Genomic DNA, 22,845 nt, shown 5'->3' with positions numbered 1-22,845 from the left:
TCTCACAAACGAGCTCGGAAAAGGTTTAGTATTTGTCTATCTACGCATCAGCTCGCGACGCCGGCTGCTACAGAATTCGCTCCTGTTGAGAATATTGTTTATGACGCAGTGTCAAATAGATCAAGTGGTGAGATCTCAGTCGAAACCTCAAAAGCAGTTATGAAAATCTCTGAAAAATCCGCATTCCTTTGGACGAGTTTTAAAGTCGAGAGTTTGGCATGTCTTAGGAGATGGCTGAGAATTGCATGTCTCACTTATTCTCCATTCATTATTGCAGTATCTCTGGATAATGAATCAAAACTCCACTGATAATCTTTTCCACTGGGTTTTTACTTAAACATGTAAAGCCTCAGATTTGGTGCAGGCTGACTTAAATATGAGGGAAATAGGATTTCTGGAGACTGCGAAGGCTTAGTCCAATAATTATCATACAGTACATATAATTCACCCAAGTTTCAAAATATATGAGATGCATTACATCCCGACTTATCAATCACTTCATCTTGATTGGTAATCTCAACTCATTTCATTGTATGATTGAAACGTATCATGTTGATAATTATGTGTAATTGGTGGAAAAAGACATTCTTTTGTTTGGCCAAATGTTTCTTTGATGGTGGTACAATTGCAATTAAAGTCCTTACCTGGACATTATCTCAATGTCTGCGTGGTTTTTGAGAAATACACCGCTCCAATCCTATTAGATTAATTCCATTAACCGTTCACTTCCCTTCGCTTCAGGGCAAGGTTGCCCTGGCAACTCAATACCTGCAGGCCAATTTGGCTGATGGCATCCATTTTGAACTACACATTCTCAATCAAATGTAGCAATTTCCCTAGAATATTATGGCTTCCTTCAAGGTTACCAGCCTCTACCACTGACTGCAGAGAGAGAGAGAAGCAGAGAGAGAGAATGCCATTTAAGTTGTGGCTGTCATTTTAGCCATACAGAAATAAGTGAAACAACACATTTTCAAAAAGAAGAAAATGAGGGACTGCCTTCGATGGGAAGGGTCCATCAAGGGGAGAGAGACTTAATGAGCGTCAGATCTGTGGCAGCTGTAATTTCTGGTCGAATTCCTGCGTAATAAGTGTTTCAAATTCGTGACTGAATTCCAGTCAAGAAGAGTGTCAGACATGTTTAAGCCAGTTTGCTAGTATAAACCCAAACAGAATCATTTCATTATTCAAACACACACTATGCAAACAGCATTCTAGGAAATACTTAGAAATCTCATGTTTGTGTAGATGTGAGGTTGAGCTTCATCTTACCCACAAGGCCTATTCATTAAAATCAGCACATACAAATACACGATTAATCAAGAAAGGCATGCGCTAGATACAATGAATCAACTGCAAATCAACTGTCAGGGACTAATATCATCACATCTCCCAATCCCACAGACCGAAACGTAACCACTAATACGTCATCTGTACAATGTCATACTTCCCAGTCATTTGTGGGCCGTCACTCATTATAGCCACTTACCAAACGAGCCTCTCCCATTTCCTTTTCATCCCAGACCCAACGTGACCCAGCCAGGCCCTTGTAAATTCTCCTCCCATCTGGCATTGCCTTAAGCAGATGTCCAAGTGTCCATATTTAATCGCCTCTGTCAAAATGGCCTCCCATCATCACGCAGCAGTCAGTCGCTCTGAGGTAGAGCAGACCCCAGTCTACATCCTAAAGGGCACCTTATTCCCTGTATAGTGCACTACTTTTGACCAGGGACAATAGGACTCTGGTCAAAAGTAGTGCATTATATATGGAATAGGGTGCTACTTAGGACAGAGTCTGAGGGAGACATTCCAGTCTGAGCAGCCCTCCTTGTAACACGAGGAAACGAGATTGTGTCCGGACTATTTCGGAGAGAGCTTTGAAGTCTTATTTTACACCGCCTCAGGGGGGGACTGCAGCACAGAGAGGTAGGGGTATCAGCTAAAACATCGGGAAATGCCCCGGAACCCAAAAGACTTTATCCGTCTGATCCAGACACCACGTAGGTGGTCAGAGGGCGAGAGAGAAGCAGGGAGAAGTAACACAGGGGTTTTAAAATCATATGTCACTTACTGTATGCCACTGGTTCACTTGATTTCATCTGGTGTTTCATCTTATTATTCATCTTATTACACCAGCCTGATGTCTACCTAGGGAGTAATTCAAAGAAGGTGACGACGAGAGATGTGTTACTTGCTGCGTTGTTCACTTGCATGCAGGCGTCCTGAACTAAATGCAAGCATCCCATTGTGATCGGAATCATTTTCAAGCATGAATTATTCATGAGATGTTGTTCTCAAAGTCTGCAGGCCAGAGAGAGACGTTCAAGGGTAAATATAATAATGATGAGAATAAACACGTCTCGGTGTTGCTGGAAAACATTGGTGTATTCTTAAAAAATAGAGAAAGGTTTTAGGCCTAGAAGAGCTAGTGGGTGTTGTCTCATCTACGAGTCTACCAAGTTGTTGTATTTTCAACTACTTTAAAAAAAAAACACATAGTATATGGTATATTGTGTTTCAGGTTATGGCGGCAATTGTTTTTGGAAGGAGGCATACAAAGATGTCAATATCATTAAATGATCAGTAGCATCTCCAGTGATTCTCAAGAACAACAAGCCTTTGTCGCAACAACATACGACATTGACTTGACATTCAGAGGTCATGAAATTAGGGTAGGAGACACACACACAAACACATCCAGGAGCCTCTGTTGCAACCAGGCAGACCTGACAGTGACCAATTAATGCTCTCGTCACTATAACAATAAAAGCTGAATTCCCCCCCCCCACACACACACACACACACACAACAGAGAGGTAGAGACTCCCTGGTGTGGATGGTGGATGCCCTGGCCCCCCTCCCCTGCTGCGTCCAGAGCAGGCTTCCAGGCGAGAGGGCATCCCGTGGTGCCATTTGAGTCTCCTTGCCAGCTCCAGACAACTTCACTATCCCTGCCCTAGCAGGGGGTGGTAATCACATCAGGGCCCCCTGACAAGAGGCATTCAATTCGGCTTCGGGCCCCTTAAGAGTCTGGCACCCAGCAGTCCTCTCTTCTCTCTACAGCGTGGTGACGTTACAATGAAATGGTTGTGTTTTTTGTTTTTTACCGCTGTCTAAGTGTATTTGGAGACAGATTTACGATTCCGTGTCACCGGGCGAAATCAGAATTGGCAGAATCGAGCATTGCTGCCAGCCCCGGTTCTTCTAGATGTGTGAAGGATGGAATGAGTGGGCTTTTATATTCGCACTATGGTGAATTCCAAACACGATCAAACCCCTCTTTTGTCGGCCAGGACTGAGGAACAGTAATGAATAGACTTTATGGATCTCAGGAGGTTCTCATGGTGTCATGTGGAATTTCCGTAAACATTAGCGAGTTATGGTCGTACTCGGAACAGTTCTAGTTTTTTCCTTGACTTTATATGAATGCATGTCAATGATAAAGGATGAGACATTCCATACGATTCTGTGACATCAGGGTCATGGTTAAGGTTGGTTCTGTGGCTTAGCTGGACACAGGTCGGTCCCTTTTTGCATCCCTAAAAACAGTGGGGCAGTGGTCTTTAAAAAAAAGGATGCTACCGCTTTAAGAGGTACATCCACTGTCCCTTGCCACACTCGATACATTTTTGCCGGCTCCTACTGTTAGCAGCATTATGCATTTTTTTCCCAGTTGTCTTGAGTGCGCAGGTTAGTGTGTGTCTGTCTGCATGTGCGTGTTTGTGTCAGTTTTGCCTTGGTGTGTATGCAATGATGTGTTGACCAGCGTCTCCAGATATACTTTGCATCTAAGCACGGCTGGTGACTCGTTGTTTACGTTTTTCGAAAGCCTGACCACCGTTCCCGCTCGTCATATTCAGAGAATGATATGCTTTCGCCAAAAGCCCAGGACAACAAGGAATACTTGGGGCATCTTTTTCCTTATACCTCGAAATCCACCAAAACTGAGGAAAAACGCTAGTGACTGTTTTAAGCAGCTTTGTGGCCTGCACTGTCGCATAGGCTTCACAGGGAGCCAGGCTTCCTGCAGCTACGCCTTCATTCATCACCTTGCTTTCAATGGCCGCCGCGCCGCCTCTAGGCTAGCGGACCAGGTAGGGTGCCGTGCTAGCACAATGTAGGGGGATTAGTATCAAAGTAGCTTGGGCGAGGCCCCGCGTCCCGGGCCGCCATTCAGCCCTAGCATGGGAGCCATAGCTGAGAAGCGCTGTGGGGAGCAGCCAAGGTCACCGTGGAGGGAGACTGGGAAAGGAACCCTGGGAACCAGCCGTCTCCCCCTGCTAATCAGAGAACGAGCCAGGCTAGCAGCACAGCAGGTGTCTCGCCCGCTAAATGTACATCTGTTTGGACCGCGGATAGCGTGGCTGACAACGAGATAATGCCCCATGGCTTTACTTTTTCCTTTCTCTCTTCTTTCTCTACTCTCCTTTTCTCGTTCTTTCTTCTTCTTTTTTGTTTAGCTCTCTTGCTTTATTTGTCTTGGTTTCCTTGGGGTTTTCTTTCTTTCTCATCTTTTCTTTTTGGTTGTTTCTACCGAAACCCCAAATGTATGCTTACTTACAGATTAATGCATTCTAACCGAATGCTTTGCACTTGACTGGAAATCAGTCCCAAGTTATTAAAGAGAGATTTGGGGGGAGAGTGAAAGGTTCGGGAGGATCCCAGCATGGGAACACCAAATTGGGGGGGATAGAGACTGAAGAAGAGGGACTTTTTTCAAGTTTCTTTCGAACACAACATACAGCCACTGTAATCTCATAGAGAGAACTGGGTTACAGGTGAAAGGAGCTGGTTGTTGAGTTTTGGCTCCTTCTTTTCTCCACCGAGTGATTGAAGCGTATATTAATGATTATAGGCATCATTTTAAGCCGATTGGGCATCCTGGGGAGCGAGGAATAGGACTAAGGAACCCCAATGGGACATCTGCTGGCTTCAGACCCAGTAGCACATTGGCCTAGTAACTCTCAAAGAGCAGACCGACCAAGAAATTAGCAATGAGGTTGGGAAAGAAAACAAGAAATTAGGTACCGATGATGTAGAAAATAAACTACCGTTGACGTCTTCCGTTCTGAGTCAAGAAGGCAGCCATGTTTTTTTCACCCCTCCACCCCTGTTGGGGATATTGGCACGTTGTCATGACGACAGGGATGTTCTGCTGATGAAGTCTCGCTCCTCGTTGTCCAATCAGATCGTGGAGTCTAAAACTGCAGTATGAAACAGGAGAGGACACACCTTTTCCAGTTGCACAATGCCGAGAAGGACAGCCCGATCCTGGACCACCTACGGACGAAATGGACGATTTGTGGGAGGCAGTCAACGGAGCCGCCATGGTTCAACAAAACACAACCCAGTGGGGGACGAGGATGAAGGGCTGCCAGGTAGGGGGTCCAATATCATGTCTGATGCTGTTCACATCACAATTCATCCTTGCTATCAATACAATGGTCAAAGCGTTGTTTACAATTCTTTTCATGGTCGACTTATGTAAAAACGCAGATACTGGGCGGTCACTGTGTATCGCTATGAGTATTGGCGGGAATGCTTTTGTGGAAGTATTGTTTCTGGTGGGGGTTTTTCAGGTGTACTTTTCCCAAATTCATAAACCACTCCTGCAGGTGGTTTTACAGATGCGAATGGGAAAAGAAAACAAATGTTTTTTATAAAACCGGGTAAAAACTTTACACAATTCTGTGTGTTGGTTTCAAGGTGGATTGTAAAAGCTATAGTATAATAGGTTAATCTGCAGAAACCACAGGTAGCCAATTTAACAAAAAACTATCCCAGAGAAGGGCAGTTCAGGCCTTTTATTCAGAATCCTGGGCTACATTTTCCTATTATTTTTTTTGTCTTTGGGCTGTCTTCAAAATTGGCTGAGCCAAAGCTGCTGTTTGTAGCCTTGTAAAAGATGGAGCGCTTAGGGGGGGGGGTGCCCTCTGTTTTTCTCTGAGCACTGCAGGTAGCCAATGCGGTCATCATCCTTTTAAAACACGCCTCGTATTCTTCTTATTAAATCACATCTGCCCACAATGAAATATCAGCCGCCTTGGAGGTTTTGAAATGGGTTTGGAATACGGACTTGGTCATAAGATGATAACAGCTACTCTCTCCATAAGCAGGTCTGTTTAGCACCATACTACCTGACCTCCCCCTCCTCCTCTTCCCCCCTTCCATCCCCAATCCCTCCATCATGGGACCTCTGTGGCCATTTGTCAGACTGACTCTTCAGACCGCCAAATGAAATGGATATTGTCAGCATGGAGAAACCATCTTTATTGGATCCTGGCTGGATATCTGTTTTATTTTTTTATAAAATTTTATATATTCTTTTACCTTTATCCATTGTTCTACCCACTTTTGTGGTATCCAATTGGTAGTTACAGTCTTGTCTCATCGCTGCAACTCCCGTACGGACTCGGGAGAGGCAAAGGTTGAGATCCGTGCATCCTCCGATGCCCACCCAACCAAGCCGCACTGCTTCTTGACACAATACCCGCTTCACCTGGAAGCCAGACGCACCAATGTGTTGGAGGAATCACCGTGCACCTGGCAACTGTGTCCGCGTGCACTGCGCCCAGCCCACCACAAGAGTTGCTAGTGCGCGTTGGGACAAGGACATGCCTACCAGCCAAACCCTCCCCTAAACCGGACGACGCTGGGCCAAATGTGCGGGGCTCCATGGTTCTCCCGGTCGTGTCCGGCTGCGACAGAGCCTGGACTTTGAACCCACAATATCTAGTGGCACAGTTAGCACTGTGATACAGTGCCTTAGACCACTGTGCCACCCAGGAGGCCCGATATTTTTTTATGTTGTGTTGTTGGACAGTTTTGCGAATGACACACATTTTAAATCCTGGTACTTTCTACTGATAGCCGAAGACTCTATTTGAAGTTGGGATTATGTTGAACATTTTGGACCACATAACCCCATTCATTAAGTTCTTCAAAATGTCTCTTAAATGCTTTCAAATTATTTATAGATTGACTAGCAAGAACATATTGTGACTGAGATGATTGTAGAGCACATGTTCCCTATACGTTTTTAGAGTTTGAAGAAGGCCACATTACTTTTAAGATGGAGCAAGGGTATAACTTTTTTTTCTCCAATTCAGCATTTCTCAAACAGTGTGTTTTAAGTCTAAGTCACTTTAAGCTTATCTCCCAAACCTATTCTCTTCAGCCTCGCAACAAAACACAGCATGATGCTAAGTCTAAGCTGGTCAGTTGAACCTCCGGTTGGAGATACTGAGGCCATTTGGACAGGGGAGATAACTGCAATAATGGGAAGTTGGTTTGGGAGAAATAGCCCCAAAGCCATAGCTATCACTCTGAGCTGATTGCTGGATTATTGTGTCATTTTAGATGGCAATCACTGTCGCCAAGGGCAAAGACAGAAAAACATGCTTCAACCTTGATTCAACCTCCATTCAGGTTCCATTCAAACTATTAACAGTTTAAAAATAGTTCCATCCACCAGTGATTGACACATAACCTTGAACAGTAACAGAGAGATACAACAGAACAAGTTGTAGATGTCATTTTTTAAACGAAAGTGTGCTGGGCAGTAGTGGTTGCTATTCCATTGAATAATTGCTTACTCAGTGTTATTCCTGTTTCAGGAAATGGGTTTTCAATTGCTTTGATGCTATGTGCTACGTGTGATAGGTTTGGTCCCTCAACGTTAATAAGCACTGACAGTAGTCTCTAACGATGGACGTTTCGTAATGGTCTTAAAGGCCTCTAACTCTGGGCAGCAGGTCAATCGCAACACGCTGAGGGGTTTTACCAGGAAACCCATATAGGGGGAACGACCCGAGGTGTCTTATGATGCAGATTAGTAACACTAGGTTTGTGAGATTTGAGGTCAGATGTGGTGAGCAGCACTCCACAGCATGTACCTCATGACTTTGGGTCTGAGGAGCAAGTGAGTTGTTTTTAGACATTTTCTGATTTATGCACCAGTGTCCCCCTTTAGCAATAAAGAATGGTATGTCCCGGCCAGAACCAAGATCTTATGGAAAATATGGAGTCAATATGCATTTCAGTTATTCACCACAAACCTCATAAGGCAAATGTCTTTGGTTTGGAGAGTGTGAGATATTTGTACCCGTTTTACTCCCGAAGCCATAGACCATAAAGCTTATGAATCCAAGCCTAGATGAAGCTGTCAAAAAGCCACAAAACTCAGAGAAAACCAGCTCAACCTGTTTGGAATTCCTTAATGCGCATCATGTAATCAAGCGATGTTGTCATCTGGATAAATCAACATTTGAACCATCTGAAGAGGACGGATAATAAGCAGCCATTTCCCAGTCTGTCGTCAACCGCCATGGACGCCATGTGTCAGTAAATGTCATCTTGAAGTTGATTGGACCACCCAGAGGTCAGCCCATTAAAAGCCATGCTGTTTTCATTCAGAACTTCCAGCGCTGTAGCCCGACCATGTTTCCCCCACCCACCCCACGGTTCCCCCCAGCTAACCCACATAAAGACCTCTGATCTAGGGCTGGGGTCCCCGTAAATTACTGTGTTTAAAGGAACCCAAACATGATCAGAAAGACCTCGGGTTCCCAGAGCAATGGGAAGCAATGGGAACATCGTGTTCCATACAGTTAGTGTACATTCCTCCCTGGAATGAACCATATCAAGAACACTTCAGATGATCCCAGTGATACCAGGGCACCTTGAAGGAGTTGGTTGGTTTCAGAGCCCCTGGCTTGACGTATGTCTGATGCATCTTGCAGGGGAGGATTTATTCTGTCTGGCTAGTTTTTCATCAGTTGAATGCATAGGATATTTCTTTCTTGCATTGAATTTAATAGAGAGAGTCCACAGACGAAGCTCAGAGAGAGCATGGTTAGAGAAACTATGTGCAATGTGTCCACGTTGTTAACATGCAGACATAAAGAGAAAGAGCAAGATTACAAACAGGTTTGAACACCAAGGGGCTGTCCAGACTCTCCTGACAGGGGAGGAGGTGATGGTGATGGTTGCCTCTTTAAGGCACGTTTCTCCTGTCAACTAATGGTTGCCAACAGTGCTGGGGTGTCCATTTGTGGTGTCCAGTTCAGTGAAGAGACAAACAGGGACACCACAAAGACAGGAGCTACAAGACGCTAGTAGCTCCAATTGACCAGTGGTGTACCTGCTTGTAACACCAATCATTATTTCAGGGAAAGTCTAGAGAATTGTACTTTGTTTAAAACTGATGCATTGGTCTAACGAGAGCTCAAATTCACCTACACCCTTATAAATAAGAATGTAAAAAAATATTTTCTGCATGTATAGAAAACGAAATCAAAAGGCAGAGTTAATTGTAGTGAATTATTTATTTTTTAAATGTAATGAAATTGGCTTTCCTTCATCTAGTCAGAATGTAATATCATGCTCTTTGTTCATATACAGTTGGTCTGGGACTGCTCAGGACAGGCAGATGATGAGATAATGGATCCATTCTCATTTCTTTTGAGACTATAGATCTAGGATGACACGGTTCAAGATAAAGAGCTCCTGTCCCTAGCAGCCAACTTAGACAGTAGAATTACAAAGGGAATTGTGCCTCGCCAATGTGACGTGTGAAATCCAATACCAATTGTGACAAATGGTAGATGTCTTGCCTAATACACTACTTCTACTTCGTGAATAATTTTGTATTGCCAGAGCAGACTAGAGGGATGTGAATGTTTATTTTTTGAGTACTTGCAAGGCAGTCAGTGTAACACACATTTTAGTTGATTAATGTTATTTTAATTCCCCATCCCTCTTGCTCATCAGTATTCCTTTAATGCTCAATGACAGTTTCAATCTCTTTATTGTAAAAATAACAATTAGAATACTTACATTCCTGCTTCAATTACTACCATGTTATTAGGCTAACTGGCGGCCCATAGCTGTGTAATGACTATAAGTTAGTTCTAGAACAGGTGCATCTCTCTCTCTCTCTCTCTCTAAACTGACATATGTTGAAACATTGGCATGTAACTACCACCAATAAGGGCCATTCTTGAGCAGCATCAGACGTCTCTCCCACCCACTTGATATGAATCGTGAATAATTCCAAACTGGCTCAACTAGGAGAATACTACATGGTTCCATGTATAGGGAACCTCTGCCTTTTGTCCGTCATGGACGGATGAGTTCAGTTTATTGTTTGAAATAAGAAAGCAGAGTTGGTGGTGAATGATGATGGCACCTGGTATACTACCCCATAGTCATGTTCCAGTTGTCATACCATCATTTACAACATAGACTATAGCTGCATCCTATTCCCTACATAGTGCACTGCTTCTGACCAGAGCCATTCAGGGAATTGAGTGAATTGAGTGTAGTTTGGCACGCAGCGTAGCTTTAGGGTTGCAGGGTTCAGCCATTATAACACTTTATCTAATGACAAGTGGGGTTTTAATGAAGTGTCGAGCTGTCCAGGCGACGTGATACACAAAGAGTGGCGGCCATTTTGAATGACCGAAGACAGGGTGGAGAAGAAAAAGAAACAGTGGTCTATAGGGAGGCCATTCCCTGAGGTCTGACCTAATGACAGCTTCCTGTCTGTCTCTCTGCCTTGCCTCACACATCTGAGAGAGGGAGGGGGAGAGAACATCTGTGGGGCTCTGGACCAATGTTTCAGTTAAAAGGAGGGATGGGGGGCTGCATGGCGGATGGATTTCTTTTCATTTATTTTGCGATGGTGCCCATTGGTTTTAATTATGGCTGCCTCTTTCAAGTTGGAAATAGGCGCGGTTCAAAAATCAGTGCTGTCCTTTTCTTGTGTTTTCCCTTTGTGTCTTTGTGACTGGGTGGGGAGGGGGATGGGGACATATGTCTGTGTTTTGGTGTGTGTTTATAAATGCTGCGCGCGTGTGTGTATGAGTGCAGATGCTTGTGTAAGGAAGGGGCGGATGGGTTTTTGTGCACCATACACGTGTGTGAGTGTGAGTGTGAGTGTGTGTGTCTGTGCGTGTGTGTAAATACATGTGTATATGCGTGTGTGGGTCTGTCTTATTTCCCCAGCACAGCTGCAATAGGAATAGATTGATGTGAAACCCAAGCCGGCACTTTAAAGGCAAAAGGCTGGACAGACGTGGTCTTGGTACCAGATGGGGGTTTGTAATGAAAAGAGTAATCCCTACCCAGGCATCACTTCCATCAATCCAGCACTACAAAGTGATTCATAGAGAGGTTTCACAAGAAATCTCCCCCCCCTCTCTCCCTTTCCCTCTCCCTCTCTCTCTCTTTCTCAAGACTTGCAAATGTAGCATTAGCTAATATTCAGAGAGCAGCTCGCCTTTTTATGCACCAGGGCCCGTCTGATTGAGCTCCAGTTGATGCATTGCAAATGAGTTGCAGCGCCACAGCTAGCTAGTAAAGCAGGCAATGCCTCTGATTTGTATTCAATATACACTGCTGTTCAAATGTTTGGGGTCACTTAGAAATGTCCTTGTTTTTGAAAGAGAAGCACATTTGTTGTCCGTTAAAATAACATCAAATTGATCAGAAATACAGTGTAGACGTTTATTGTTGTAAATGACTATTGTAGCTGGAAACAGATGATTTTTTTAAATGGAATATCTACACAGGCGTACAGAGGCCCATTATCAGCAACCATAACTCCTGTGTTCCAACGGCACGTTGTGTTAGCGAATCCAAGTTTATCATTTTAAAAGGCTAATTGATCATTATAAAACCCTGCAATTATGTTAGCACAGCTGAAAACTGTAGTTCTGATTAAAGAAGCAATAAAACTGACCTTCTTTAGACTAGTTGAGTATCTGGAGAATTCGATTACAGGCTCAAAATGGCCAGAAACAAAGCACTTTCTTCTGAAACGCATCAGTCTATTCTTGTTCAGAGAAATGAAGGCTGTTCCATGTGAGAAATTGGCAAGAAATTGAAGATCTCTGGAACTCTGTGTACTACTCCCTTCACAGAACAACGCAAACTGGCCCTAAATAGAATAGAAAGAGGAGAGGGAGGCCCCAGTTCACAACTGAGCAAGATGACAAGTACATTAGAGTGTCTAGTTTGAGAAACAGTCACCTCACAAGTCCTCAACTGGCAGCTTCATTAATTAGTACCCGCAAAACACCAGTCTCTACGTCAGCAGTGAAGAAGCGACTCTGGGATGCTTGCCTTCTAGGCAGAGTTGCAAAGAAAAAGCCATCTCAGACTGGCCAATAAAAAGAAAAGTTTAAGATGGGCAAAAGAACACAGACACTGGACAGAGGAACTCTGCCTAGAAGGCCAGCATCTCAGAGTCGCCTCTTCACTGTTGATGTTGAGACTGGTGTTTTGCAGGTACTATTTAATGAAGCTGCCAGTTGAGGACTTGTTAGGCATCTGTTTCTCAAACTAGACACTCTAATGGACTTGTCCTCTTGCTCAGTTGTGCACCGGGGCCTCAGCGTTGTACGAGATCTTCCGTTTCTTGGCAATATCTCGCCTGGAATAGCCTTCATTTCTCAGAACAAGAATAGACTGATGAGTTTCAGAAGAAACGTCTTTGTTACTGGCAATTTGAGCCTGTAATCAAACCCACAAATGCTGATGCTCCAGATACTCAACTAGTCTAAAGAAGGTCTGTTTTATTGCTTCCTTAATCAGAACAACAGTTTTCAGCTGTGCTAACATAATTGCAAAAGGGTTTTCTAATGATCAATTAGCCGTTTAAAATGATAAACTTGGATTAGCTAACACAACGTGCCATTGGATCACAGGAGTGATGGTTGCTGTAGATATTCTATAGAAAATCTGCAGTTTCCAGCTACAATAGTCATTTACAACAATAGCAATGTCTACACTGTATTTCTGATCAATTTGATGTTATTTTAATGGACAAAAAAATGTGCTTCTTTTTCAAAAACAAGGACATTTCTAAGTGACCCCGAACTTTTGGATGGTAGTGTACATGTTACTGCAGGACATGCTAGTTTGGAGGCTGTGGATTTTCTCTCTCTTTTTCTCTCTCTCTCTCTCTCTCTCTCTCTCTCTCTCTCTCTCTCTCTCTCTCTCTCTCTCTCTCTCTCTCTCTCTCTCTCTCTCTCCCTCTCTCTCTCTCTCTCTCTCTCTCTCTCTTCTTTTCTTTGCCCTTTTCTTCTCTTAATTCCACTCCCCAGCCATAAAAATGTCTTTGCCACAGTTCCTCGTCATTACAAAGATGCAGCAAATTGGACACAGAATTAAGGGAGTGGCAGCCTTGCAAATGTGTTAAGAAAAGTCATTTTCATTCCTCGTGTATGCAAGGCTCTTACTCCCTCTCTGATTCCACCCCCCCCTCTCTTTCTCCAACTCTCTCTTCTTCTCACCCGCCCCCCCCTCTCAGTAAATCTATCTTTCTCTATTTCCCCGTCCCTCCCTCTCTCTATTTCTCCCTCTCTCAACATACCTCTTTCCCTGCCTCTTTCACTCCTGTGCTTTCGTGACATATCCCTCTCTCCCTCCCTCCCTCCCTCCCCCTCTCTCTCTCCCTCTTTTAGTAATAGTAGTGTATGTTTAGCTCGTTCTAAGCAACTCTATGCAGGGAGTATGGGAGGGAGACTTCTCCGTCGTAGATTTACATCACACTTGCACAATATGTCAAGAATTCAACATGCATTACCATGTGGTGGAGCGAATAGGGTTTGACGTAGCGGAATGGTTAAAGTGGTGGTAAATGTGTGGTGGAGCGAATAGGGTTTGACGTAGCGGAATGGTTAAAGTGGTGGTAAATGCAGCATATGAGGCTCTTATGGGACTTTGAAGACAGTGATGTCTAAGGGAACACCTCAGTCTATTGGAGAGTATGTTGCCTCTCTCCATTCCCAGCAGCTTCCATCAAAATGAAAGCATTGGGAAGGCAGCTACCCTCCAAACCTGAGAATACATGTTGGAATTCCTTTCCAGCTCTTACTGAGAAAACAAGCTCAAACTGTGAAGTCAAAACTTCCTGCTTTCTCTTCCTCTTTTAGGAAGATAACTTCCATGTCCTCTTCCCCTCTTCCTGTCTTCCCCTATCATGGAGAGTGTCTCCAAACACAAGTATTCCTGGATCCCCGACGGTGAAATCCGAGGTGCCTTGATGCTCGGTGGAGCTCTGGGTTTGGGTTAGAGAGAGGTTTGGCTTGGCCCTCTTCCAGGTGGGAGAACTGGGGTGTAAACAGTTTACAGATCTATGTGTGTGTGTGTGTGTCTGGGTCTGGCAGGTTGGGGGAAGGCTGGGGCTAAGCCTGGAGGAATGTAACCTGAACACTACTTCACAGGGGGAGCAGGAGTACGAAGGGGCATTCATGCATATTGTCTGGCTTACAGGAAACGACCCTCCATGTTCAAGGGGAACCGTGTAAACGGCTGACGTAGGCAGTCAGGGGGTTCTGTCGGCCTGTCGGAATGACTTGGCTCTGGGAGGCCAGAGGAGGAGGAGCTTCCATGGCTAGGTTAGACCAGGTTCCAAAGAGGTAGTGTGCGTGCGTGCGTGCGTGCGTGCGTGTGTGTGTGTGCATGTGTGTGTGCGTGTGTGCATCCCCTTCCACGTGTCTGTAAAACTGTTAAGGGCGGACTCAGCATTATGCATGTTTAAAGTCACCACAGTCACGTGACCTTTACTGCATAATCAGCAGGAAGCCGTAAGCAGGAAGCCGCTGCAGCAGAGAGCAGATCAGCTAGCTGGCTTCAATGCAGGAAAGAAAATCAGGTGTTGGCAACAAAGAGGTTGGAGGAGGAGAGAGACGTGTATCTCCAAGGACACATACCACCCAGCAGATCAAAACACCCAGAGGACATGATTGATGGGAAGCCACGCTAGCTAGCTGCTGTATGGTTGAGGTTGAAAGCAGTGGAGGCTACAGCCAACACATGATAGAATTCCTAATGCTGTCCCTGTCTGTCAGTTAATTAAAGCCGTGTGTCTCTCCCAGGGGATAGTTGGGGTGTCTTTGTAGTATATCTTTGTCCTATTGTGTGCTTAGCTAATTATTTTCCTCAGTAACTTCAACAAAAATACTGTCGTTTGCATTTTTTATCTTGTTTTGCGGTAGTCTTAGTCTAGCTACTGATGTTTGACTATGAGTTTATATCAAACCATATTCATTTACATGATGATGGTGCCTTGTAAAAAACAGTATTTTTCTTTAAGTGTTTTTGTCAACGTCGGTTCACTTGGTCACATGGGAATCGATAACACCATCTCCATTGGTTGGACAAATGATTCGATGTAGATTTTAGCGCAGAGTGTTCATCGTATATCCTTTGATCCTTATGACAATTAACTATATGTGCACCAGCGCAATCACGCTGCACACACAGTTTGAAGAAGCGGTAGGGGGGCTGCTCGCTAGTCAAGTCCTTCCTCTAACACGTCCCCTTCCCCAGAGACGGGAAGAAAGTCACTCTGTCATTGTGTCTGTCTGAGGACGTACAGGGTCTAAGTCTAAACATACACAGCTGACAGTCTTAAAGACCACGTGAATATCCGAGTCAAAACATACACAGCTGACAGTCTTAAAGACCACGTGAATATCCGAGTCAAAACATACACAGCTGACAGACTTAAAGACCACGTGAATATCCGAGTCAAAACATACACAGCTGACAGACTTAAAGACCACGTGAATATCCGAGTCAAAACATACACAGCTGACAGACTTAAAGACCACGTGAATATCCGAGTCAAAACATACACAGCTGACAGACTTAAAGACCACGTGAATATCCGAGTCAAAACATACACAGCTGACAGACTTAAAGACCACGTGAATATCCGAGTCAAACATACACAGCTGACAGACTTAAAGACCACGTGAATATCCGAGTCAAAACATACACAGCTGACAGTCTTAAAGACCACGTGAATATCCGAGTCAAAACATACACAGCTGACAGACTTAAAGACCACGTGAATATCCGAGTCAAAACATACACAGCTGACAGACTTAAAGACCACGTGAATATCCGAGTCAAACATACACAGCTGACAGACTTAAAGACCACGTGAATATCCGAGTCAAAACATACACAGCTGACAGTCTTAAAGACCACGTGAATATCCGAGTCAAAACATACACAGCTGACAGACTTAAAGACCACGTGAATATCCGAGTCAAAACATACACAGCTGACAGACTTAAAGACCACGTGAATATCCGAGTCAAAACATACACAGCTGACAGACTTAAAGACCACGTGAAAATCTGAGTCAAAACATACACAGCTGACAGTCTTAAAGACCACGTGAATATCCGAGTCAAAACATACACAGCTGACAGACTTAAAGACCACGTGAATATCCGAGTCAAAACATACACAGCTGACAGACTTAAAGACCACGTGAATATCTGAGTCAAACATACACAGCTGACAGACTTAAAGACCACGTGAATATCCGAGTCAAAACATACACAGCTGACAGTCTTAAAGACCACGTGAATATCCGAGTCAAAACATACACAGCTGACAGACTTAAAGACCACGTGAATATCCGAGTCAAAACATACACAGCTGACAGACTTAAAGACCACGTGAATATCCGAGTCAAAACATACACAGCTGACAGACTTAAAGACCACGTGAATATCCGAGTCAAAACATACACAGCTGACAGACTTAAAGACCACGTGAATATCCGAGTCAAAACATACACAGCTGACAGACTTAAAGACCACGTGAATATCCGAGTCAAAACATACACAGCTGACAGTCTTAAAGACCACGTGAATATCTGCGAGATTTATTCTTGAGAGAATATTCCCATTTCAGTTTGTTTTATATAGCAGCAAACCGCTTGGACAGTTATGTGCCTGTGTTCGGATGTGCTGCTGTTCTGTGGTAATCAGGACCCATTTATCTGTTTGCTCTGGGTTCCACGGGGTACCAGCATGCCAGTCCCCCTGCTGTCTGCCAGTCAAGTGAATGCCTGAAATGTGTTAGTGCCAGGAGTCCATGTGGTTGGTGGAACAAGGGGAGGGGGAGGGGCTGGGCAGGGGGTTGGGCACTGCAAGTTATAAGACCAGGCTTTTTCTTTGTTCTCTCTCTTTTCTTGTATAACTCGTTGCTGTTCCTTTAAGGGTTTGTTTTGGTGTGGGCTACGGCCAGACAGTAGCCTGTGAAAGTTTGGGTTCAATAAACCGTTTTCATTTGAGAACTCAAGAACTGTTTTAATTGAAACTCTCAGACAAATGGACTTAAGCAATGCTTAATAGAAAGATACATAGGCCTTTATACTAGGGCTAAAGAGCACTCGAACACAATGTTCTCTCACCACCGTTCACAACCATGAAGCGACCAATTTCTATAGTTGTCCGGCAATTTCTTCTTTATGGAACTCCTATCTCCGCTAACCAAATGAATGGTTATGGCTTTGGAGAGGAAATGGCATGCATTCCTCCATAATCGTAAGAGGTATTTACATATGCTCTCTGAATAATTATGTGGCAACGCCGAGGCGTCCAGTGAATCTTTCTCGAAAGCACTTTCTATTATTTACATTGCTAAAATGTCATGTGGTTCACGTCTGCAACTGGACGCCGAATCAAAGCATTCATTCTGCGAGGGAGTCGACACCACAACAACAACTAAAAAGAAAGTTCAAAGCCTTAAAGAGGTCAAGCATAGGGGTCAGTCTCTCTCGGAGCCTTTCGCCGCCTGCATGAATACATATCCGCCAATTGACTTTCTAATGGGGGGCCTGATAAAATATGCAGTTTAATAACTGTTATCATGGGTTCTTTTTTTGTTTCCACCCATCTTGTTTTAGTCCATCAGCCTCTAAGCGACGCTGCTGATTGAATAATGAGGAGCTGCCAGCTCCCTTTGGGACCCTTTGGCCCAGCTTTTCACCTCTGAAATTCAAAATGGCAGCCCACTTCTTCTCATGCATAAAAGGGCCTTGAGATTTCCCTCTGATCCGATCAAAGCGTTGACCTGTGTTGCCGGGCGACCTTTCCAATCGCTTGCCGAAAACCTTTGAATGGGGGAGTCCTGGCTCATGGCGGACTCTGGGGAATTGCGCGGTGGCGTCTTCTGCTGTCTTCTTAGGCCTTGTCTATTTGATGTGACCTTTCACCCTCGACCACTGTAGCGTTCATGAGGGAGATCTGACTAACGCCCTAGCAGGGTCTGAATAATAATCTATCTAGAATATTATCTACCTGGATATATGTCCCCAATGCTCCCTGTGGAGCGAAGATGTATCCAAAGGTTCTTTAATTATACTAACCTCAAGGGGGATGTGCTCTCTTCCTTTGTCTTTCAGGCTATGGCACAAAGGACCACTCTAATGTTGACCCATGGAAAGGAGCTGTCAGAAGATTGGAAGCGGTCTAGTGTGGGCCAATGGGAATGGGTTCTGTCTGGAGAGGCTTGTCAAGGAACCTGGCTTGCGTCTGGATGGCAATGGGACAAGGGGACATCTGGACCAGTAGAATACTGACTTTTTCTGTCCAGACCAACACCAGCCATCTTAAAAGTGAGAGGCATGAAGATGTGATGTTCTGCCTTCAGTGTCCTCCATTTAGTTTATTATCTCACTGTCCAATCACCCTTTAGGCCCTGCTCCAGCACTCATTATCGAGAGCATGACTTGGCATGTTGTAATGTGTATTGTCAACGTGTTGATTTGTCGTGAGTGTTGTTGTTCATATTCAGCTCATTATTGGCTTGGAAAGTTGAGTTTTTTCAGTTTTGTTCTTCATGCGAACCTTTATTATCATTTCATTTTCATTCTTCTAACCAATGTTGTCAGTGAATGTTACTTTGTGCGGGCTATTCTTCGAAGTTTGTTTAATTCTCTGTCATTGGTAGTCGCCGGGCCCTGTGTGCAAAGTCTACAGTCCTCCAGGGTTGAACATTCACTCTCAGATGTGTAGGAGGTCGACATTCTGACGTCTCCACACTGCAAACAAGGCCTGAGCCTCTGAGGATTTGGCAGGGGCGAGACAGGGACGGCAGTAGGGTTGGACTGGGTTTTGTTTGGCTGCCGTGGGGGGGGGGGGGACTGTGGTTTGGACCGATGTGTCGCTGCTGCCTTAACCCCTGTCACTCTTCATATCAGCAGACCATGGGGAATGTTGAGATCTGTTGGCCACCGATGTGACATAACCCCTCACTTCCTAATCAATGGACTGTTACTATGACACATCTGGTTATAAAGGGGTTATTAAGAGGTAAAACAATTGCTGCTCTAACAACATTGGTAATCAGTTTAAAATATCAATAAAGCGCCTTGGGGTTTGTGATATATGGCCAATATACCACAGCTAAGGGCTCTATCCAGGCACTCCTTGTTGCGTTGTGCATAAGAACAGTCCTTAGCAGTGGTATATTGGCCATATTCAACACCTCCTCGGGCCTTACTGCTTCAGTATAGTTATCTATAACTACTGGCACATGTACCTATGCTATGACATGTCTATTTATAGAGGCTTTGTTTACCCTTTATAAACAGTCCCAAACAGTCATGATTACCTTGCAGCTTTAGGACTAAAAAGGAAATTGATTTGTGTGGCATCAGCACTCATGGTCTTGATTAGTTCCCATCAAAACCATTGTCTTTTCAGTGGAACTAATGTGCCTGTGTCGCCAAGTCCTCTCAATACATCTGCACGGTATTATTGTCGTCTGGGAATGTCTCGAAATTCAGACTTCATTTAGGTCCATATGTATACCGTACAGCCGACCTCTCCAATCCGGAATGTCTGTAATGGATATTATATGTACATAACCTAATGCATAAAATGCACAGAGTGATATTTCACAGATTCACTATTTCAAGCACTTTAAGTCCTGATGTTTGTTTGAACACCGTCTCAAATGATCAAATGTTTTCTTACTGGTTATCCATTAATTTCAAAGGTAAAAGTTTCGACAAGGGCACGGAAACGAGGCGATACTGACGACACCACAGTGTTACAACTGCCTGTGATGCTTGTAATACTTAGAGCTGAATCTACACTTGAGCATGACAAATGTGCCAGGTTAAAGCTCTCACAATTCCAGCTCCCCGAAATAGGTGCACAATTTATCCTGGTATTTCAGTAAGGATGTGTCTCAAATGGCACCCTATTTCCTATGTAGTGCGCTACTTTTGACCTGGGCCCATACGTTTCTGGTCAAAAGTAGTTCACTTTATAGGGAATAGGGTGTCATTTGGTATGCACAACAGAAGGCCCTATTTTTATGGTGGGTTGTGCTGCTGCTCCATAACGCGTGGCTGACTGTGTAGAGTTCTCCTAAGCTGATCTGTAGTCCTCATTCCTATCCTCTGGTGTCAGCACTTCTTAAAGTGGGCTGCCGGAGCCTCAGCACTTTCCCCAAAGCCTAGAAAAAGAGTGGAGAAAATCCGGTTACATCCACACAACTCTGGAATGCATTTTCATTAAAAGGCGTTTGTTTGAAGGGATTGTGTGGTCGAGGGAGAGCGAATATCAGAAGAGATCAGATGGAATGGCTGATTGCTACGTACTGTAGTCAGAGAAGTAATGTTAGAGAGAGGAGGGTGAGAGAGAGGAGAGAAATGACCTGACCAAGACACATTTATTTGGCTGCCTGGTTGCTAACAAGGTGTTAGAACTGTAAAAAAATAAATGTAAAAAATGTGTTGGTTGTGTGTACATATGTGTGTGTGTGTGCATGTGTGTGTGCATGTATGTGTGTGTGCATGCGTGTGAACTCTTGTACCGCCAGATAAAGCCACTGCCTGTCTAACTGTCCTATTACTCAGTCCCTACACGTCTCCTCTTTATTTCCCCTTTGTCTCCTTTTCCTCAAGAGGTAATTGCAATCCAAGGAAAGACAGGGCTTTATCACACTACTGCTGCCTCCATCCTAGAATGTGTCTGGCAAGGAAGACATGGAACCTCCCCTCTCTCTCTCTGTCTGTCTGTCTGTCTGTCTGTCTGTCTGTCTGTCCCGTCTGTCCGTCTGTCTGTCCGTCTGTCCGTCTGTCCGTCTGTCCGTCTGTCCGTCTGTCCGTCTGTCCGTCTGTCCGTCTGTCCGTCTGTCTCAAATCAAATCTAATCTAATCTAATCTAATCTAATCTAATTTAATTGGTCACATACATATGGTTAGCAGATGTTAATGTGAGTGTAGCAAAATGCTTGTGCTTCTAGTTCCGACCATGCAGTAATATCTAACAAGTAATCTAACAATTTTCCAACAGCTACCTAATACACACAATTCTAAAGGGGTGAATGAGAATATGTACACATAAATATATGGATGAGCGATGGCCAAGCGGCATAGGCAAGGTGCAATAGATTGAATAAAATACAGTATATACAGTTGAAGTCGCAAGTTTGCATACACTTAGGTTGGAGTCACTAAAACTCGTTTTTCAACCACTCCACACATTTCTTGTTAACTAACTGCAGTTTTCGCAAGTCGGTTAGGACATCTAGGTTGTGCACGACACAAGTACTTTTTCCAACAATTGTTTACAGACAGATTATTTCACTTATGATTCACTGTATCACAATTCCAGTGGGTCAGAAGTTAAAATACACTAAAATTCCATAAAATGATGTCATGGCTTTAGAAGCTTCTGATAGGCCAATTGACATAATTTGAGTACATTTGAGTACATTGGAGGTGTACCTGTGGATGTATTTCAAGGCCTACCTTCAAACTCAGTGCCTCTTTGCTTGACATCATGGGAAAATCAAAATGAATCAGCCAAGACATCAGAAAAAAATTGTAGGCCTCCACAGGTCTGATTCATCCTTGGAAGCAATTTTCAAACGCCTGAAGGTACCACATTCGTCTGTACAAACAATAGTATGCAAGTATAAACACCCTGGGACCAAGCAGCCGTCATACCGCTCAGGAAGGAGATGCGCTCTGTCTCCTAGAGATGAACGAAAAGTGTAAATCAATTCCAAAACAACAGCAAAGGACCTTGTGAAGATGCTGGAGGAACAGGTACAAAAGTATCTATATCCACAGTAAAACGAGTCCTAAATCGACAACCTGAAAGGCTGCTCAGCAAGGAAGAAGTCACTGCTCCAAAACCGCCATAAAAATGCCAGAGGATGGTTTGCAACTGCACATGTGGACAAAGATCGTACTTTTTGGAGAAATGTCCTCTGGTCTGATGAAACAAAAATAGAACTGTTTGGCCATAATAACCATCGTTATGTTTGGAGGAAAAAGGGGGAGGCTTGCAAGCCGAAGAACACCATCCCAACCATGAAGCACGGGGGTGGCAGCATCATGTTGTGGGGGTGCTTTGCTGAAGGAGGGACTGGTGCGCTTCACAAAATAGATGGCATCATGAGGAAAGACAATTATGTGGATATATTGAAGCAACTTCTCAAGACATCAGTCAGGAAGTTAAAGATTGGTTGCAAATGGGTCTTCCAAATGGACAATAACCCCCATGCATACTTCCAAAGTTGTGGCAAAATGGCTTAAGGACAACAAAGTCAAGGTATTAGAGTGACCATCACAAAGCCCTGACCTCACAGCTATAGAACATTTGTGGGCAGAACTGAAAAAGTGTGTGCGGGCAAGGAGGCCTACAAACCTGACTCAGTTACACCAGCTCTGTCAGGAGGAATGGGCCACAATTCACCCAACTTATTATGGTAAGCTTGTGGAAGGCTACCCGAAACGTTTGACCCAAGTTAAACAATTTAAAGACAATGCTACCAAATACTAATTGAGTGTATGTAAACTTCTGACCCACTGGGAATATGATGAAAGAAATAAAAGCTGAAATAAATAATTCTCTACTATTATTCTGACATTTCACATTCTTAAAATAAAGTGGTGATCCTAACTGACCTAAGACATGGAATTTTTACTAGGATTAAATGTCAGGAATTGTGGAAAAACTGAGTTTCAATGTATTTGGCTAAGGTGTATGTAAACTTCCGACTTCTGCT

General features: G+C 44.0%; 1 long non-coding RNA gene across 1 annotated transcript in view; it reads left to right on the top strand.

Moving 5' to 3' along the window:
• The first annotated feature begins 5,182 nt into the window (after window positions 1-5,182).
• Window positions 5,183-22,845, top strand: part of LOC124002525 — a 43,476-nt gene continuing 25,813 nt past the window's right edge. The window contains exons 1-2 of the long non-coding RNA XR_006833048.1: window positions 5,183-5,378; window positions 18,218-18,430. This is a non-coding gene — a long non-coding RNA (uncharacterized LOC124002525). The remainder of the gene's footprint in view (window positions 5,379-18,217; window positions 18,431-22,845) is intronic.

The sequence above is a fragment of the Oncorhynchus gorbuscha genome, linkage group LG18 (genome assembly GCF_021184085.1).
Source record: "Oncorhynchus gorbuscha isolate QuinsamMale2020 ecotype Even-year linkage group LG18, OgorEven_v1.0, whole genome shotgun sequence".
Lineage (NCBI taxonomy): Eukaryota > Metazoa > Chordata > Actinopteri > Salmoniformes > Salmonidae > Oncorhynchus > Oncorhynchus gorbuscha.
Note: the sequence above shows the minus strand (reverse complement) of the source record. Positions and strands in the feature narration are given on the sequence as shown.